The 18,533-nt window shown below is 37.1% G+C and overlaps 1 non-coding gene and 1 pseudogene across 1 annotated transcript; one reads left to right on the top strand and one right to left on the bottom strand.

The window, feature by feature from the left end:
• Nucleotides 1-280: 280 nt before the first annotated feature.
• Nucleotides 281-2,020, top strand: LOC130025414 (probable global transcription activator SNF2L2; annotated as a pseudogene).
• A 9,071-nt stretch (nucleotides 2,021-11,091) lies between these two features.
• LOC130025609 (U6 spliceosomal RNA) lies at nucleotides 11,092-11,201 on the bottom strand. The gene has a single exon (XR_008792743.1). It is a non-coding gene; the product is annotated as a U6 spliceosomal RNA (small nuclear RNA).
• Nucleotides 11,202-18,533: the final 7,332 nt, after the last annotated feature.

The following is an 18,533-nucleotide window of genomic DNA, read 5'->3' on the forward strand; positions in this document are numbered from 1 at the left end:
AAGTCTCACAATGGAGACGTTACTGGTGCCCGCTCGAGCAAATCGATGAACAAAGGATAGTGCTACAGTGCTATCTTAATATTAAATATTATAATAATAGTAACAAAGCAAAGTATATAATAGACAATGAACTGAGAGTCATTTTGCTAACACTGGAAATGGAATTTCTCTCCAAACATATTCTCTTCCCTAGTTCTAGAACTTATTCCTGACTGAATATTCAATGAATACTCAACCATTAATAAAAATGTTAGACTGATATATTTTTGAATGCATTATAATGCATAATGTTGTAACTAATTCAATTTAGCATCTCTGTATTTTTCTTACTGTAGACCACCATACTTTACTTAACAGTCAGCAAAAATCTAAAAAGAGAAAATGGAAAAAGCCAACCTAATAAAAAGGGGAAAGCTATCTACTAGTTTAAGAAATAACTACAAAAGTTAACTGCATTATCTAAGGTCATGTAGATTTGGAATCTGCTTTCTGAAAGGACACACTAAATATCCCAGAGAAAGGAGAAAATTGAGGAAATGAGGCTTCAAAGGTAAAGGATAAAATTGCAGAAATAGGAGAAACTATTGCCAAATCCCCCTAAACTGACAAAGCAGATGAACGCCATCATTGATACTGTGATGAACTACAAGGACAGTTCGGGACGACAGCTCAGTGAAGTCTTCATTCAGTTACCTTCAAGGAAAGAATTACCAGAATATTATGAATTAATCAGAAAGCCAGTGGATTTAAAAAAAATAAAGAATCCGTAATCACAAGTACCAGAGCTTGGGTGACCTGGAGAAAGATGTCATGCTCCTCTGTCACAATGCCCAGACATTCAACTTGGAGGGATTCCAGATCTATGAAGACTCCATTGTCCTGCAGTCGGTGTTTAAGAGTGCTCGGCAGAAAATTGCCAAAGAAGAAGAGAGTGAGGATGAAACCAATGAGGAGGAGGAAGAAGAAGAAGAAGAGGAGTCAGAGTCTGAGGCAAAATCTGTTAAGGTTAAAATCAAGTTCAATAAGAAAGAGGAGAAAGGTCAGGATAAAGGAAAGGGCAAGAAAAGGCCAAATCGAGGAAAAACCAAGCCTGTAGTGAACGATTTTGACAGTGATGAAGAGCAGGATGAAAGTGAACAGTCCGAAGCAAGCGGGACTGATGATGAGTGATCACTATGAACCTGTTTTCCTTGGTAAAACTGAACTCCTTCCTCCCCTCTCTCATTTTTACCCAGTGAGTTCATTTGTCATAGGGGCGCTGGGTTGTTTCTTATATGATCATCATCTATAAACTTGCTTTAGAATAGTGCTAGACAAACATATGATATCATGGTGTAAAAAAATGCACACAAACATTTGTAACATATTGTGACCAAATTGGCCTCAAAGATTCAAAGATTAAAACAGGAAAATTTAAAAAAAAGCTTTTGGTGGAAAATATGTGGGTGGATAGTATATTTCTATGGGTGGGTCTAATTTGGTAATGGTTTGATTGTACCTGGTTTTATCACTTGTTCAAATGAGAAGATTTTTGTCTTTGTAGCACTGATAACCAGGAGAAGCCATTAAAAGCCACTGGTTATTTTATTTTTCATCAGGCAATTTTCAAGTTTCTTATTTGTTTGGTATTTTTTTTCTTACACTGTGGTATATATAAGCGACTTTAATAGGTGATAAATAAATGTACAGTAGTTAGGCTTCACCTGCATATATATTTTTCAATTTTATGCTCTATGATCTGAAAAAAAACTGCGTTTTGAATTGTATAAGATTTATGTCTACTGTAAACGTTGCTTACATTTTTTTGTTCTTGATTTTCAAAAACTTTTTTGAAAATGCTATTGAATATTGCAGTCTATATAGTGTATTGGATGGCTTATTTTGTCGACCTGAACTCCTATGTTTCCAATGTGTATCGTCTCCTTCTCCCCAAAAGTGTACTTAATCTTTGCTTTCTTTGCACAATGTCTTTGGTTGCAAGTCATAAGCCTGAGGCAAATAAAATTTCAGTAATTTCCAAGACTGTGGTGTTGGTGCTTTCCTAATAAAGAGGTAATTTAGTTCAACAACAACAAAAAATTTGCAGTAATACTTGAACATGGTCCAGGATAATGTTACATTGTGGAACTGAGTTCTATTGAAAGATCTTAATCTTACAGGATTCTGGTAGTGAAGGAAGTTGTTAGGTTTTATTCCTAACGACTTTCTCAAAGCTGAGAAAAAAATCATATTTTATACATGATGTTTTGGATTTTTTTTGGTCCCTGTGCACAAAAATATTTCCAGTCAGAGTTTGGAACATTAAAAAAAAGCAAAAAATACATAGTGATTTCTAGTCAGGAATTCTTTTCTGGTTAGTGGTCTCAAACATGTTAAGCATTTAAATCATCTGAAGAACTTGTTGAAACAGATTCTACACCCAGAATTTACATTTTTAAGTTCTAAAGGGAAGTCCAAGTAGCCACATTTCTAACAGATTTCTAGGTAATGAGCATGTTGCTTTTTCAGAAGCACTACAATATGAATCTTAGAGCTCACCCATTATGATAACTGATATACTCATTGAATTAGACTACCTGTAATCCAAAATGCTGTCCCTTTTAGCAAGCTTTTCCACAGCTCTTATCCTGACATTGAATTGACTGCTTCTCCCATCATCTTCATTTATTTAAATGCACTTTTGTTCATAACCTCCAATTTGAAAGTTATCTCCAACCTACAGAGACTCAAAGTTTTATAGATTCATGTTTATTTGAATATTTTTTTCTGGTCTATAGTTCTCAGCTACCTCTCCTAGGAGGAATAAGAAATAAGTTTAAGCACAAGGTATCCTGTATTTTACTCTGTGAACACTGACACAAATGCAGAAACAATATATGCTTCTAATCATCAAAGCAGGAATCCTTTGCTACAGTCAGCTTCTCTGTCAAAGACAGGCTTGCACTGACTTAGTATGAATTAGTTGATCCACATTCTGATGTGCCCATGGACCTCTGTCATCAAAGACTGCCATGTGCTAATATCTGAGAGTGCCATAATCTAACAGACATAAAGAGTTAAGTAAGTGACAGGGCAAATTCAATTTGGCATTATGCCTGGCATTCCAATGCTCTATTTGAAAAATACTTACAGAAGAAAGTCTGTTTCAAATAGCAGTTTGATCATCCAGTTGCTTGCCCAGTCCCTCTGCTTGTGGATTTGGTCTCTAAAATAGTGACTTGTCTGTGGCTTGGGCATAAATATTTGACTTGGGAATTTACTCCCAAGGGCTCTTGTCTCCCTAAATAAAGGTAAATACACATTGCTAATGTAAGAAAGTTTTTTTAAAATAAATTTTGATACTATAGTTTTATAATATTTGAATAAAAATAAACATTGACTTTTTTTCTTTTTTTTAATTGAATCATGAGACGCACAGTTACAAGCTTGTTTATGATTAGGTTTCAGTCATACAATGTTCCAGCAAGCACCTGTTCCTTAACCAAAACACACAGATTAATGCAATAGAGTTGTGAGTCCAGATTTAACTCTATACACATGTGTACAGTGAATCAAAGACAAAGGTGCCAAGAGGATAAAATGGAGAAAGTAGTCTACAGAAAATAGTTAAATAAAATATACAGATCCACAGGTACAAGAAAAAAGTGTACATTGTCACTTATTGTCAAATAAAAATGGCAGTGAAAAATTTACTTCACACTGTGGAAATAACAAGAAAGGCAAGAAACAAGGGTTGGCAATGATGAGGAGAAAAGTTATCTTTTTCAAAACATTATAAAAAGGAATCATCATGTGATCCAAGAATTTCAACTATAGGTATCTATACAAACAATGCAAAAACACTAATTCAGAAAGATCATGTGCATCTATAATAAATGTAGTGAATAACCTCAGAAATAACAAAAATGCCCAATTACAGATGAATAAAAAATGGCCAAAGGTAACAGATCTGAGAACTGGTGTACAGAATTGAGCTTCCAAATTTACAAATTTAAGTTTGTAAGTTATTTAACATTGTTCTTTCTAAAAACTGTGTTTTCAACTTATTTAAAAACACCCAAAATAATAAAATAGAAATAAATACTTATATTTCAATATAACTAATTAGAAAACTAAAACATACCAATAACAAGCACAGAAATCTTCAATAAAAATCTCTCTAAAAGCAAAAATTCACTAGATGACTTTACTAAATAATTTTGTGAAAACTTCAGAGGATTTTCACATATTCTTCTCAAGTGATTTTAGAAAAAATAAGGAGAAATTCTTCCAAATGCATTTTGTTTGTCCAATATTTATTGATATTAACAATATTAATATTTATGATATCTATATTCATAAATATTATATATAAATATAATGTCAACAAATGTATAAATCACTGTCACTGCCTCCTGTTGTTCATCGATTTTCTCGAGCAGGCCCAGTAATGTCTCCATTGTGAGACTTTCTTGTTACTGTGTTTGGCATATTGAGTACATCATGGGGAGCTTGCCAGGTTTTGCCGTGAGGGCTGTCCAAGAGGGGCGGAGGAATCGAACTCGGGTTGGCCATGTTGGCTGCGTGCAGGGCAAATGCCCTACCTGCTGTGCTATCGCTCCAGCCCAAATCTATTAATAAATATTAATATTTATATCATTCATATTGATATTTATAATGAAATTAATCGATTCTGGAGCAATAGCACAGTGGGTAGGGTGTTTGCCTTGCATGTGGCGGACCCGGGTTTGATTCTTCCGTCCTGCTCAGAGAGCCTGGCAAGCTACTGAGAGTATCCCGCCCACATGGCAGAGCCTGGCAAACTCCCCGTGGTATATTCGATATGCCAAAATCAGTAACAAGAAGTCTCACAATGGAGACGTTACTGATGCCTGCTCGAGCAAATCAATGAACAACCGGAGGACAGTGCTACAGTGCTACATTATATTATAATAATATAATATTTATATTATAGAATTTTAGTAATAAAATTTAAAACCTCTGCGTGCATAGGATTGCATCCAGAGAGTCCAGATGTCATTACACCAGTAAAACGACCACTTATCTTACACCTCTCCTTTCCCATTGTTAAACAACATAATTTTTACTGATTTAGTTTGTTGTTTTCTGACAAATTGTTTGTCTTAGGAATTTATATTTCACATGTGAGTAAAACTGGGAATTGACTCTCATTATTTTTTATTTCATCAAGCACATTCACCTCAAATTCCATTCACTTTGTTCTAATTATCAGTATCATTATTTCTAATGCCAAAGTAGTATCCCATTTGTATATAGTTTGCCTCTCTCTAACCAGCATCTATTCTGATTATACATTTTTTAGCAGCTGTGAATAATTCTGCTATGAACATACAGATACAAATACCCTTTTGAATGAGTGTTATATATAATGCAATAGAAATACATGCTTAAGAGTTGTATTGCAAGATCACGTAGTACCTCCCTTTTATTATTTATTTTATTTTATTTATTTTTTGCTTTTTGGGTCACACCCAGCGTTGCTCAGGGGTTATTCCTGGTTCTGCACTCAGGAATTACTCCTGGCAGTGCTTGGGGTACCATGTGGGATGCCGGGGATGGAACCCAGGTCAGCCGTGTGCAAGGCAAATGCCCTAGCTGCTGTGCTATTGCTCCGGCCTCCCTTTTATTATTTAAAAAAATTTTTTTAATTGTAATGTAGACAAGAACCACAACCATTGATACAACTCTAGAGTTAATTAGATAACAAAGTTCCAACATTAAAATCTATAAGAATAAAAACTCAATTTTTTAAATGTGAAAATTGTTATAGCTCATCATGGAGATGTCTAAGTCCTGTTTAAGAATTTGCTAGTTTGTCAGGTAGTTGAACCTTCTGTGTTACTGTTTTTGTTTGTTGAGTTTAATTGGCTTCTATGTTACTTTCCCATGTAATTTGCTGTGCTCCTACTGGAATTTCAGTATTGAGAAAGTATGAGGTTTCTCACTGCTGCATATGTGACCATGCTATTTAGAGATTTCAGAATCTATGATCTGGGCCAATGAGTTGACATGACAGTGACTATGGGAAATGTATTTGGCTGCTGGGGCTTCCCAGACACATTTACCAGATAAATTACATATAAATATACCAGATAAATTTGAGAATGAGTACTCCAAATTTTATAAACAAAAATTCTTGCTGGGATTTCAAATGAAATTGTAGCAAATTTAGGTATCAATTTGGAGAGAAAAAGCAAGATGTTTCCAATAATCTTAAATCCTCCCAATTCTGTGAACTAAAGGTCAGTAAAGTAAAATCCTCTCAGTCCTGCTTATGGATTGGGAGGATTAACATCATCAACATGACAATATTCCTCAAGGCATTGTACAAAGACAATGCAGTCCCTATAAAGATACCCATGTCATTTTACAAAGAAATAGATCAAACATTCCTGAAATGTTGGAATTGAAATGTTGGAACGCCTTCAAGAGCATCGAAGAAATAACTAAGAGGATGAAGAACCTTTAACTTCGAGCACATCTCTTCGATTCCACTGTTCTTCCTGCGTTAACATACGCCTCAGAGACCTGGGCCCTATGCAAACAGGATGAGAACGCTATTTGGGTCTCTCAAAGAGGAATTGAAAGAGCTATGCTTGGAGTATCATGCTTCACTCAAATGAGAGAAAGAATCTGGAGTTCTGACCTCTGTCAATGCTCAAGAATCAGGGATGCTGTCTCATTTGCCAAGGCATCGAAAATCAGATGGGCTGGACATGTAATGAGATTTAGAGACGACCGCTGGACTAGAGCCATTACAGACTGGATTCCATGGGATGTCAAAGGTTCGCATGGCCACCCACCTACGAGATGGTCAGAATTCTTCTTCAAGACCCTGAATGATGGGTTTGAGGTTCTTCGTGTTCCTAGAATGAGCAGATGCCACTGGCCTACACTAGCACGCAACAGGGACGAATGGAGATGTTACTGGCACCTGCTTGAGCAAATCAATGAGTAACAGGATATCAAGTGATCAAGTGATTCCTGAAATTTGTACAAAACAAACCCCCTCCCCCTGAATAGATTTTTCCCTGGAAAATAAAGATGGGGACATCTTTTTCTCCAACTTCAGACTATACTACAAAGCAGTAGTATAAAAGACAGAATGGTATTGGAATAAAGAGAGATTTGAGTATTCTGAGACAGACCCTGAAGTATATGATTAGTTAATCTTCAATAAAAGAGCAAAAATATGAAGAGGAGCAAGCAAAGCCTCTTCAACAAATGGTGCTGGGAAAACTAGTCAGCTATACGTAAACAAACAAAAACCCAAAACTCAGACTTCTTTCTAACACAATACACAAGAATCAAATCAAAATGGATTAAAGACCTCAATTTCAGACCTGAATCCATAGAGGAAAAGGTAGACAGAACTCTCCATGACACTGAGGCCAAAGGTGTCTTCAAGGATGAAATATCACTGACCAAAAAAGTGGAAACAAAGATAAATAAAAGGGACTACATTAAACTAAGAAGCTTCTGCATTTCAAAGGAAATGATAAGCAGAATACAAAGACAGCTCACAGAATGGGAAAAATTCTTTCCTCAGCACTCATCTGATAAGAGGCTGGTATCCAAGAAAAATTACAGCTTCATCAAACAAGTAGGGAGAAGAGATGAACAGAAGCTTCCTTGAAGAAAAAATATACAAATGGCCAAAAGGCACATGAAAAAGTGCTCTACATTACTAATTATCAGGGAGACGCAAACAAAAATAACAATGAGATATCATCTTATACCACAGAGACTGGCACACATTAAAAGAACAGCCATGCTGGCACGGATGCAGAAATAAAGGGACACTCATTCACTGCTGGTGGGAATGGTGGTTGGTCCAGCCTTTCAGGAAAACAATATGGACATTCCTCCAAATACTAGTAATTGAGCTTTCATATGACCCAGCTATATCTCTCCTGGGAATATATCTTAGTGTCCCAAAAACACACTGCAGAAAAAGACCTGTATGCTTATGTTTATTGCAGCAATATTCACAATATAAGAATCTGGAAACAACCTTAGTGCCCAAGAACAGAGCAGGGGATAAACAAACTATGGCACATCTACACAATGGAACACTGCAGCTGTTAGGAAAAATGAAGTCATGAAATTTGCTTTTACATGGATGAATATGGAGAATATCATGCTGAGTGAAATCAATCAGAGGGAGAGGAACAAATAATGATTGCACTAATTTGCAGGATATATTAAAAAAAACAGTATGTGACTAATACTCAGTGACAGTAGAAACAAGGGCTAGGAGGACTGGTCTGTTAGGAAGTTTGCCACCAACTGGGAGGGGGAGTGCAGTTACGACAGAGAAGGGACCACTATGACAATAATAATTGGAAATGATCACTCTGGGCAAATGCTTAGTGCTGAAAGGAGGTAAAGTGATATACATGATACCCTTTCGGTAACAGTATAGCAAACCACAGAGCCCAAAGGGAAAATAAAAGAGAAAGAGAAAGAGAGTGAGAGATAGAGAGAGAAGAGAGAGACAGAAAGACAGAGAGAGAGAGAAAGAGACAGAGAGAGAGAATAGAGAGAGAGAGAGAGAGAGAGAGAGAGAGAGAGAGAGAGAGAGAGAGAGAGAGAAGAGGCAGGCTGCGGGAATGGAGGCAGTTGGTAAACTGGGAACATTGGTAGTGGGAAATGTGTACTGGTGAAGGAATAGGTGCTGGAACATTGTATGACTGAAACGCGATTATGTAACTGTATATCTCATGGTGATTCAATTAAAACATCAATAAATAAATAAAATAAAATCAGTCAAAAAATAAATTAGCAAATAAAAACATTTTAAAAATATTTTTCAGAGTGAATTTTGATATTTTTGTGATGCTTTTATTTTTTCCCTATTAAAATAGTCTATTACCCTTTATTTTATGATAATCATAAAATTAATTTACTTATAGTAAATTATAGTTCCATAGTTGAGAAATCATCAAATTTTCATAATAATTTATTATTTTTATGTATTATTGGATTTGATTTGCTAATCATTTGTTTTAAGTATTTCTTTTTATTGAATCACTGTGAGATACAGTTACAAAGCTTTCATGACTGAGTTTCACTCATACTATGATAGAACACCCATCCCTCACCAGTGCACACCTTCCACTGTCACCAGTATCCCTTCCACCACCCCCATTCCATTCCACCCCCTGTCTCTGTGTCAGGTATCTTCCTTCTTATTCTTTCTCTACTTTGGGCATCTCAGCTTGCAATACAGATACTGAGGGGCTACTATGTTTGGTACTTAGTCTATTTTTAGCACACATCTCCTATCCCGAGCAATCCCTCCAACCATTATTGATTTAGTGGACCTTCTCCATCCCAACTGCCTTTCTCCCCTGAACATGAGGCAGGTTTCCAAACCATGGAGCAATCCTCCTGGCCCTTGTCTTTACTGTCGTTAGGTGTTCATATTATGAACTTGGGTATTAGTTCATATTATGTTATTTTATATTCCACAAATGAGTGCAGTCATTCAAAATCTGCCCCTCTTTTCCTGAATTATTTCACTTAGCATGATACTCTCCATGTCCATCCACTTATAAGCAAATTTCATGATTTCATCTTTTCTAGCAGCTGCATAGTATTCCACTGTGTGGATGTACCAAAGTTTCTTTAAACAATTGTCTGTTCTTGGGAACTCAGGTTGTTTCCAGATTCTGGCTATTGTGAACAGTGCTGCAATAAACATACAGAGCAAATGTCATTTCTACTGTGCTTTTTTGCATCCCTGGCATATAGTCCCAGAAATGTCATTGCTGAATCATATGAAAGCTCAATTTCTAGTTTATTAGAAATGTCCATACTGTTTTCCAAAAAGGCTGGACAAGTCAGCATTCCCACCAGCAGTGAATGAGAGTCCCTTTCTCCTCGAATCCAGGCCAGCACTGGTTGCTCTTGTTCTTTTTGATGTGTGTAAGTTTCAGAGGTGTAAGATGATATGCCATTGTTTTGATTTTCATCTTCCTAATTATTAGCAATGTAGAGCATTTTTTCATGTGCCTATTGGCTATTTGTATTTCTTTTCTGAGGAAGTTTCTGTTCATTTATTCTCCCCAGGTTTTGATGGCATTGGAGGTTTTATTCTTGTAAAGTTCTAATAGTGTCTTGTATATTCTGATTATTAGCCCCTTATCTGTTGGATATTGGGTAAATAATTTTCCCATTCCATGAATTCTCTCTTTATTTTGGTCACTGTTTCTTTTGAAGTACAGAAGCTTCTTAGTTTAATGTAGTTCCATTTGTTTATGTTTATTTCCACCTGCTTGGTCAGTGGTGTTTCATTCTTAATGATGCCTTTAACTTCAGTATCACCGACGTTTCTGCTTACATTTTCCTCCATGCACTTTATGGATTCAGATCGGATATTAATGTCTTTAATCCATTTTTATCTGACTGTTGGTCTTGGCATTACACCGAGGTGTAAATTTTTTTTTTTGCATATAGTGGTCTAGTTTTCCCAGCACCACTTGTTGAAGAGGATTTTGTTGCTCCGCTTCACATTTTTTGTTTCTTTATCAAAGATTAAGTTATCCTATACTTGAGAGCTGTTTCAGAATTTTCAATTCTATTCCATTGATTTGCAGGTCTGCTTCTATTCCAATACCATGATGTTTTAATTACTACTGCTTTGTAGTACAGTTTGAAGTTGGGGAACATGATGCCACCATCTTCTTTTTCCCAAGGATTGCTTTAGCTATTCGTGGGGGATTTATTGTTCCATATGAATTTCAGAAGTGTTTTGTTTACTTCTTTGAAAAATGTCATGGGTATCCTTTATTTTTAGAGATGATGCATTTTATGTGTGTATATATATATGTATGTATATATATTTTTTACAAAATATATATACATATATACATATATATATTACATACATATATATGTATGTATATATATTTTTTACAAAGCTGTTCACGAGTATAATTTTAATTATACAGTATTCCAACATCCATCCCTCTACCACTGTAAATATCCCAGCATCAGTGTCCCCAGGTTCCCTCCCATCACTCCCCATTCCCTACCTCCTACCTATCTCTATGGCAGGTGCTTTTCAAAAATATGGAATGCTTCACAAATCTGCGTGTCATCCTTGTGCAGGGCCCATGCTAATCCTCCTTGTAAAATCATATCACTTTTAGTATATGTGCTGCCAAAGCGAGCACGTCATGGTATCCTTATAGGGACCACATTGAATCTGGATAATGCTTTGGGGAATATTGCCCTTTTGACAATGTTAATCCTTCTGATACATGACTAGGGGATGTGTCTATATTTCCTAGTGTCCTATTTTATTTCTTGAAGTAGTGTTTTGTAGTTTTCTTTGTACAGGTTCTTCACGTTTTACTTAAGGATTCCAAGGTACTTATTTTTCTGAGGCATTTTGTGAACAGGATTTTTTAAAATGTCTTTTTTCCTCTTTCATTATTTGTATATAGGAAAGTCATGGATTTTTGATATTGACTTTGTAAGCTGCCACTTTATTATATAAACCTATTTTTTTTTGCAATTTTTTTGGCTGGAACAATAGCACAGCGGGTAGGGCATTTGCCTTGCAAACATCCAACATGGCCAACCTGAGTTTGATTCCTCCGCCCCTCTCGGAGAGCCTGGCAAGCTACTGAGAGTATCTCGCCTGTATGGCAAAGCCTGGCAAGCTACCCATGATGAATTCGATATGCCAAACACAGTAACAATTGTCACAATGGAGATGTTACTGGGTCTGCTCAAACAAATCAATGAACAAGGGGAGGATGGTGACAGTGACTTTTTGGGTCACACCTGGCGATGCACAGTGGTTACTCCTGGCTCTGCACTCAGGAATTACTCCTAGCAGTGCTCAGGGGACCATATGGGATACTGGGAATCAAATCCGGGTTGGCCACATGCAAGGCAAACCCCCCCTACCTGCTGTGCTATTGCTCCAGCCCCAAACCTATCTTTTTCTAGGAGCTTTTTGTAGGGTCTTTAGAATTTTCTAAGTATAGTATCATGTTATCTGCAAACAGCTTGATTCTTCCTTTCCTATATGGATGCCCTTGATATCTTTTTCTTTTCTAACTGCTATGGCAAGTACTTCCAGTATTATATTGAATAGAAGTGGTGAGAGTGGGCAACCTTGTTTTGTCCCTGATCTTAGAGGGAAGGCTCTTAATTTTTTTCCCATGAGAATAATGCTTGCTGTAGGCTTGTGGTAAATGGCTTTGACAAATACTGAGGGAAGTTCCTTTGCCTCCCATTTTGTTGAGGGTTTTTTTTTTTATCATAAATGGATGCTGTATCTTTTCAAATGCCTTCTCTGCATCTATTGATATGATCATTTTTTTATATTTTCTTTTATTGATAGGTGCATCATATTATGTTGATCAACTTGCGAGGTTGAACCATCCTTGCATACCTGGGATGAATCCTACATGACATGGTGTGTGATCATTTTGATAAGTCATTGGATTGTATTTGCCAGTATTTTGTAGAGGATCTTTGTATCTGTTCATCAGGGATATTGGCCTGTATCTCTCTCTCTCTCTCTCTCTCTCTCTCTCTCTTTCCGCATTTGGTTTTAGGGGTATATTTGCCTCATAGAAACTGTATGGAAGTGTTTCTGTTTCTTCGATTTCCTGGACAAGCTTGAACAGGATTGGGAGTAGATCCTCTTTGAAAGTTTGGAAGATCACTCGTGAATTCATCTGAGTCAGGGCTTTTGTTCTTTGGGAGACTTTTGATCACTGTTTCAATTTTCCTGATAGTGAAAGGTCTGTTCAGGTATTCCAAGTCTTCTTGGGTCAGCTTTGGGAGATTATAGTAGTCCAGGAACTTATCCATTTCTTCAAGGTTCTCTTGTTTCGTGGCATAAAGATTCTCAATATAATCTCTGATTATCCTTAGAGTTCCTGAGATTTCTGTTGTGATGTCACCCTTTTCATTTCTAATTCTGTTGTTTAGTTTCTCTCTCTCTTTCTTTGTGAGTATCACTAGTGGTTTATTGATCTTGTTTATTTTCTCAAAGAACCAGCTCTTAGTTTCATTGATCTCTTGGATTGTTTCATGGGTTTCCATGTTATTAATTTATGCTCTAAGTTTTATTTTTTCCTTCCTCCTGGCTGGTTTGGGCTCTTTTTATTGGTTATTTTCTGAGATTTTAAGCTGTTATGTTATTTATGTGGGCTCACTCTTCCTACCTGAGGATTGTTTGTGGACCTATAAACTTTCCTCTCAACACTGCTTTTGCCGTATTCCATAAGTTCTGATTACTAGTGTCCTCATTCTCGTTTGTTTCCAGGATCTTTTCATTTCCTCTTTGATTTCCTCTCTAAGCTACTGGTTGTTCAGTAGTGAGTTATTTAGTTTCAGGTGTTTGATTTGAATTTCTGTTTATGTGTGTGATTCACTTCATTTTCAGAGCATCATGGTCGGAAAAGAATATTGATACAGTTTCCATCCTCTTAATTTTATGGAGGTATATATTTTTTGACTCAACATGTGGAGAATGTCCCATGTGCACTTGAGAAGAATATGTATTCCGCTTTTTGTGGATGGAATGTCATCTATATCTGTATATGTCTACTAAGCCACTTTCTTCCATTTCTACTCTCAGATAAAGTATGTCCTTATTGAGCTTGAGTCTAGTTGATCTATCGAGAGGTGATAAAGTGGTGTTAAAATCTCCAACTATTATTGTGTTGCTATAGATGCCTTTCTTCAGGTCTATGAGAAGTTGTTTTAAGTACTTTGCTGGTCCCTCATTAGTTGCATATACATTTAGGAGTGTGAATTCTTCCTGATGTACAGATACTTTGATCATTAAGAAATAACCTTCATTGTTTCTTGCAATCTTCTTCAGTCTGAAATCTATGTGATTGACACTAATATGGCCACCCCAAGGTTTTTGAAGAAGTTGTTTGCTTGTAGAATTGTTTTGTATCCTTTGAATGTGAGTCTGTATTCACCCTGACTGTTTAAATGTGTTTTTTGCAGGCAGCACATGTGTCTGATAAGACACATCCTTATCAGAATGACAAAGATCATACTTTTTGTCCCCTACAGTTGGGCTATCTTTGTGTATTACCTTGGGTTATTGAAAGGTAAAGAATTGTGAGGTCTGAGTTAATTAATATCTCGAATGTTGGGTATAGATGAAGTAACTTCTTTGTGTGGATGCTATTGTGTCTGTGCAGTTTTGGGGCTAGAGATTTTAAAGGTATGCCATGAAGGTTGGATGCGGGGATGATACTGTGGGGCCACACACCTGCTTTTAGAAGTTAGATCGGAGCTTTGGGACCAACGACTAGCAGTGGAAGGCAGTTCCCTTGCGGGGTTCTGGAAGTCTGAAGTTCACTCTGGGTGGAAGGCCAGGTTTCAGGCTGAGGAATAGGAATTAATTGGCCGCCGGGGTCTGGTTTGAGAACTTGTTAAGGATTTTTATCTCGATTATAAATTTGTTTATATTTTTTTCTTGTAATGTTATTTTGATTTCATTAATTTTTTCCAATACACTTTTAACATAATATCATAGTTTAGAATAGTATTGAAGTTATTGTTTTATATTTATAGTACTGCTATTTGAATCCTGCCCCTAGCTTGCCTTTACTATTGTATACCCAAATTTCTTTCCTTCACCCCCTTAGTCTTTTTAGTTTTCACTTCTATTACTTTTTGCCACACTCTGTTGTGCTCAGAGCTTACTTCTGGCTCTGTGCTCAGGGATCATTCCTGATGGTTATCTGGAGACCATATGCGGTGCTGGAGATTGGACCTGGGTCAGACATCACGATCACCATCATGACCATCCTGTTGTTCGCTGATTGCCTGAGCAGGCCCCAGTAACGTCTCCTTCGTCCTAGCCCTGAGATTTTTTTAAAAAAAAATTGCCATATTAAAGGCTCTTCCAGGATTAGGAGAATGAGACCCATCATTGTTACTGGTATTTGGCATATTGGGTTCACCACGGGGAGTTTGCCAGACTCTGCTGTGTGGGCAGGTTACATTTGGTAGCCTGCCATTTTGTCCAAAATAAGAAAGAGATAATAAGATGTCACACAGCCGAAAATGCGGCCACATGCTTCCGGGAGCTGGGTTTTATAGTCTCTGGGTCTTGGCCGTTGATGGGATTACATGGCGCCAGGAGGTCAGTTGGTAGGTGTGACCAGTGCCTACTGGAATATGGAGGATCTGGGTGGAGGATGCTCAGTCCCAATCTGAGCAGGCTTGGAGATCTCAGCCCCGGGACCCGCATGCCTTTGTTCCTCTGCTGGTACCTTCATACATGTGGAGAGTGGTCTCAGCATGGAGGTGGGTAGTTCTGGAGGTCTTCGACTGCCACAGCCCTGGTCGGGATGGGGAGGGAAACTCAACCCGCTCCCCTCCAAGGGGCCTCGGTGAGGAGAGCCAGGCACGAGGGCAGGAGACTCTGTGCTGTTCTCTTCCAGGAGCTGAGTTTTGCAGTCTCATGGGAAGGGGGACGGTACTGGCTCGTCCTTCACGCCCTACTGAAGTCATGAGTTGCCCCCAACAAGCGGCTCTCTGGCATGGCCATGGCTCCAGAGGCAAAAGGACTTAGTCCAGAGCCCAGCAGCTTGCAGAAGAAAAGTGAATGGACCATGCGTTAAACTATGGCGCCATGCCTTCCCGGGAGGGAAAGGGTGTTGCTCTCTTCCACCTTTTTCCCCCCTGGCAGCAAGGTGGCTGCCGCCTCAGAGCTTATAGCTTATAGGAAAGCCAGGTATGAGCTGGCGGTGACAGGGCAACAGCAGTCTCATGGGAAGGGGGGCGGTACTGGCACGTCCTTCACACCCTACTGAGGTCACGAGTTACCCCCCACGAGCAGCTCTCCAGCACGGACATAACAGCAGACACACAGAAACCAATCTCGTAATTATCTCGCTCTTTGCAGAAATCCAAAATCGTGGCCACGTGACATTATATGATTCTCATAACCAGATATAGAAAACAAAATATTTCACAATGCCTTTTCAGCAATTCTGATTGTTTTGGGGGAAATTCTAGACAATAATGGTGCATCTTTTGTCGAAATAATGAATGTAATCAATGTAGAGAAGAGTTAAGTGGAAATTATCTGCCTCACAGGCATTTGGAGGGGTGGGATGGGGGGGGTGTTCTTGGTGGTGAAAAATGAGTACTGGTGAAGGGAAAGGTGTTTGACCATTGTATGACCGAGACTTAAACCTGAAAGCTTAGTGACTTTTCCCACAGTGATTCAATAAGTAAATATAAAAAGGAAAAAAATAAAAAAATTAAGGTGGAGTTCATGCCCAATTCAATCAGCTAATCAGTGGCTGAATAAATAGCAGTACTCCTACAAAAAGAAATAAAATACAGTTAAATTGCAATGAGATATACAATAAGATATGGGGGGAAGAAGTTGAAAAAGCAAAATAAAGTGGTTGTTCACAATATTATGAAGCTCTAAATCTATGAGACTACCCCTAGGAAGACTATACAGTCAAGAATAATTTGACAGAAAGAGACTTCAAAACTTTTCTACAATAAGAGCCCATAGTCAACGGATAAGAATGAACCAGGGGATTTGGTGTTCAGCTTTGCATCTGGTGTGCTGTCCTAGGATTGGAGTTGAATGAATCTATTCCTAGATATTACTTGACCTGCATTTAAGAAAACTTGGGCCCTATTCCCTGTGCAAAACAAATAGACCCTGGAGGATACTTGGAATAAAGCACAAGAAAGCATAAAGAGCAGCAGAGGTCCCACTTATACAAAACTCCTGACTCCAGGAGTACCAAGCAAGAAAAATCTGCTGAATGAAAACAGATGAACAAAGATATCTGGATCCAGGAGAGAGAAAGCAGCTACAGAAGACATTGGCTGCCTGAGAATCTCTTCAGAGCCTTCCTGAAGTAGTAAGTAAATGACTCAAAATCTTGCATCATGAGAGAAAAGAAGATATTCTTTTCTCATATTCTATACTATCGGTGTTTCATTCTGTAGCTTTTTTTCGGCGTCCTTGTTGGTTTCCTGTGTTTTATTCATCACCATTAGAGCCTTCCTTCTCTCAGGGTCTTTAATTGATTTTAGGACTAGGGTCTGTGATTAGAAATAAGGAGATAATGAGACAAATCTCAAAGATTGCATCTAAGTAATAAACTAATAAGTCTAAAATAACAAATTTTATATTTAAGAGTATGTAACAAAATTTAATTTCAAACAATTCTGCTACATTGGAAAAAAATGAAAGACATGCAACTTTAAAGAGACATTGTATTTAATATAAATTGTAGCAGAATTCCACTGAATTTAACCCAAACTCTCATGTTTTCCATCAAGAATATTTTTCACATTTAGTACTAAATTTATAATCATTTCATTGAGATATTAAAATAAAGATACCTTAGTATTTATCGTATTCGATATGCCAAACACAGTAACAAGTCTCACAATGTTACTGGGCCCACTTGAGCAAATTGATGAACAATGGGATACAGGGACAGTGACAGAGACAGTATTGATAAAAGAAGGAAATATCATTATAAGCATTATTTGTGCATATACAATTAAAATGTCACCAAGTTTTAGAATTGACAGTTTAGTTAAATAGGTAATGCATAAGAAATAATAACAAAAATACAATTTCAATCTATAGAATAGAAAGTAAAAATATTTTCTTTGCCAAAAGCCACCGTTTGATGTAATATAGAAAAACACACAAAATGTCTAATTCAAGTTTAGAAAAGCAGTGAATGTAAAGTAAATAACAAAACTAATGTGGCAATACTAAAAAAATTTAGTTTATTATATGTGTCATAAATATACTTTGGAATACATCATACAAAATATTTTCAATCAAAAATATCAAAATGCTAATATGATAATCAGAACAGTTACAAATTACAGAATTTTAATTTAAAATTATAAGAATGCGAACAAAGGTAGAAATCCACATCCTAATTGAATACTTACTAATAAAAGAGGGCTGGAGCGATAGCACAGCGGGTAGGGCATTTGCCTTGCATGCAGTCAACATGGCCAACCCGAGTTTGATTCCTCCGCCCCTCTCAGAGAGCCCGGCAAGCTACCGAGAGTATCTAGCCCACACGGCAAAGCCTGGCAAGCTACCCGTGATGTATTCAATATGCCAAACACAGTAACAACAAAGTCTCACGATGGAGACGTTACTGGGCCCGCTCGAGAAAATCGATGAACAACGGGAGGACAGTGACAGTGACTAATAAAAGACTTAGCCTTTATTAATCTATTAGTTTAATACAATTCTAATTAAAATACCATTTTAGACCTTATATTTTTGAATACTCTGTAAGTCAGTTTAGGAGGAGTAATCTGGAACTTAAGCACAAAAATATGATTTTAAATTTGAAAGAATAATTAGTAAAAAATATCATTTTAAGAATTAAATGTAACAAAAAACTGAATTTTATAACAGCTTATCTTGGTACAAGTTAATAAAAATATAGAAATACCAGATATACAAAAAATGATTTGTATATAAATATATATAAATAAAATCT

Source organism: Sorex fumeus, unplaced genomic scaffold (genome assembly GCF_029834395.1).
Source record: "Sorex fumeus unplaced genomic scaffold, SorFum_2.1 ptg000030l, whole genome shotgun sequence".
NCBI classification, from domain to species: Eukaryota; Metazoa; Chordata; class Mammalia; order Eulipotyphla; family Soricidae; genus Sorex; species Sorex fumeus.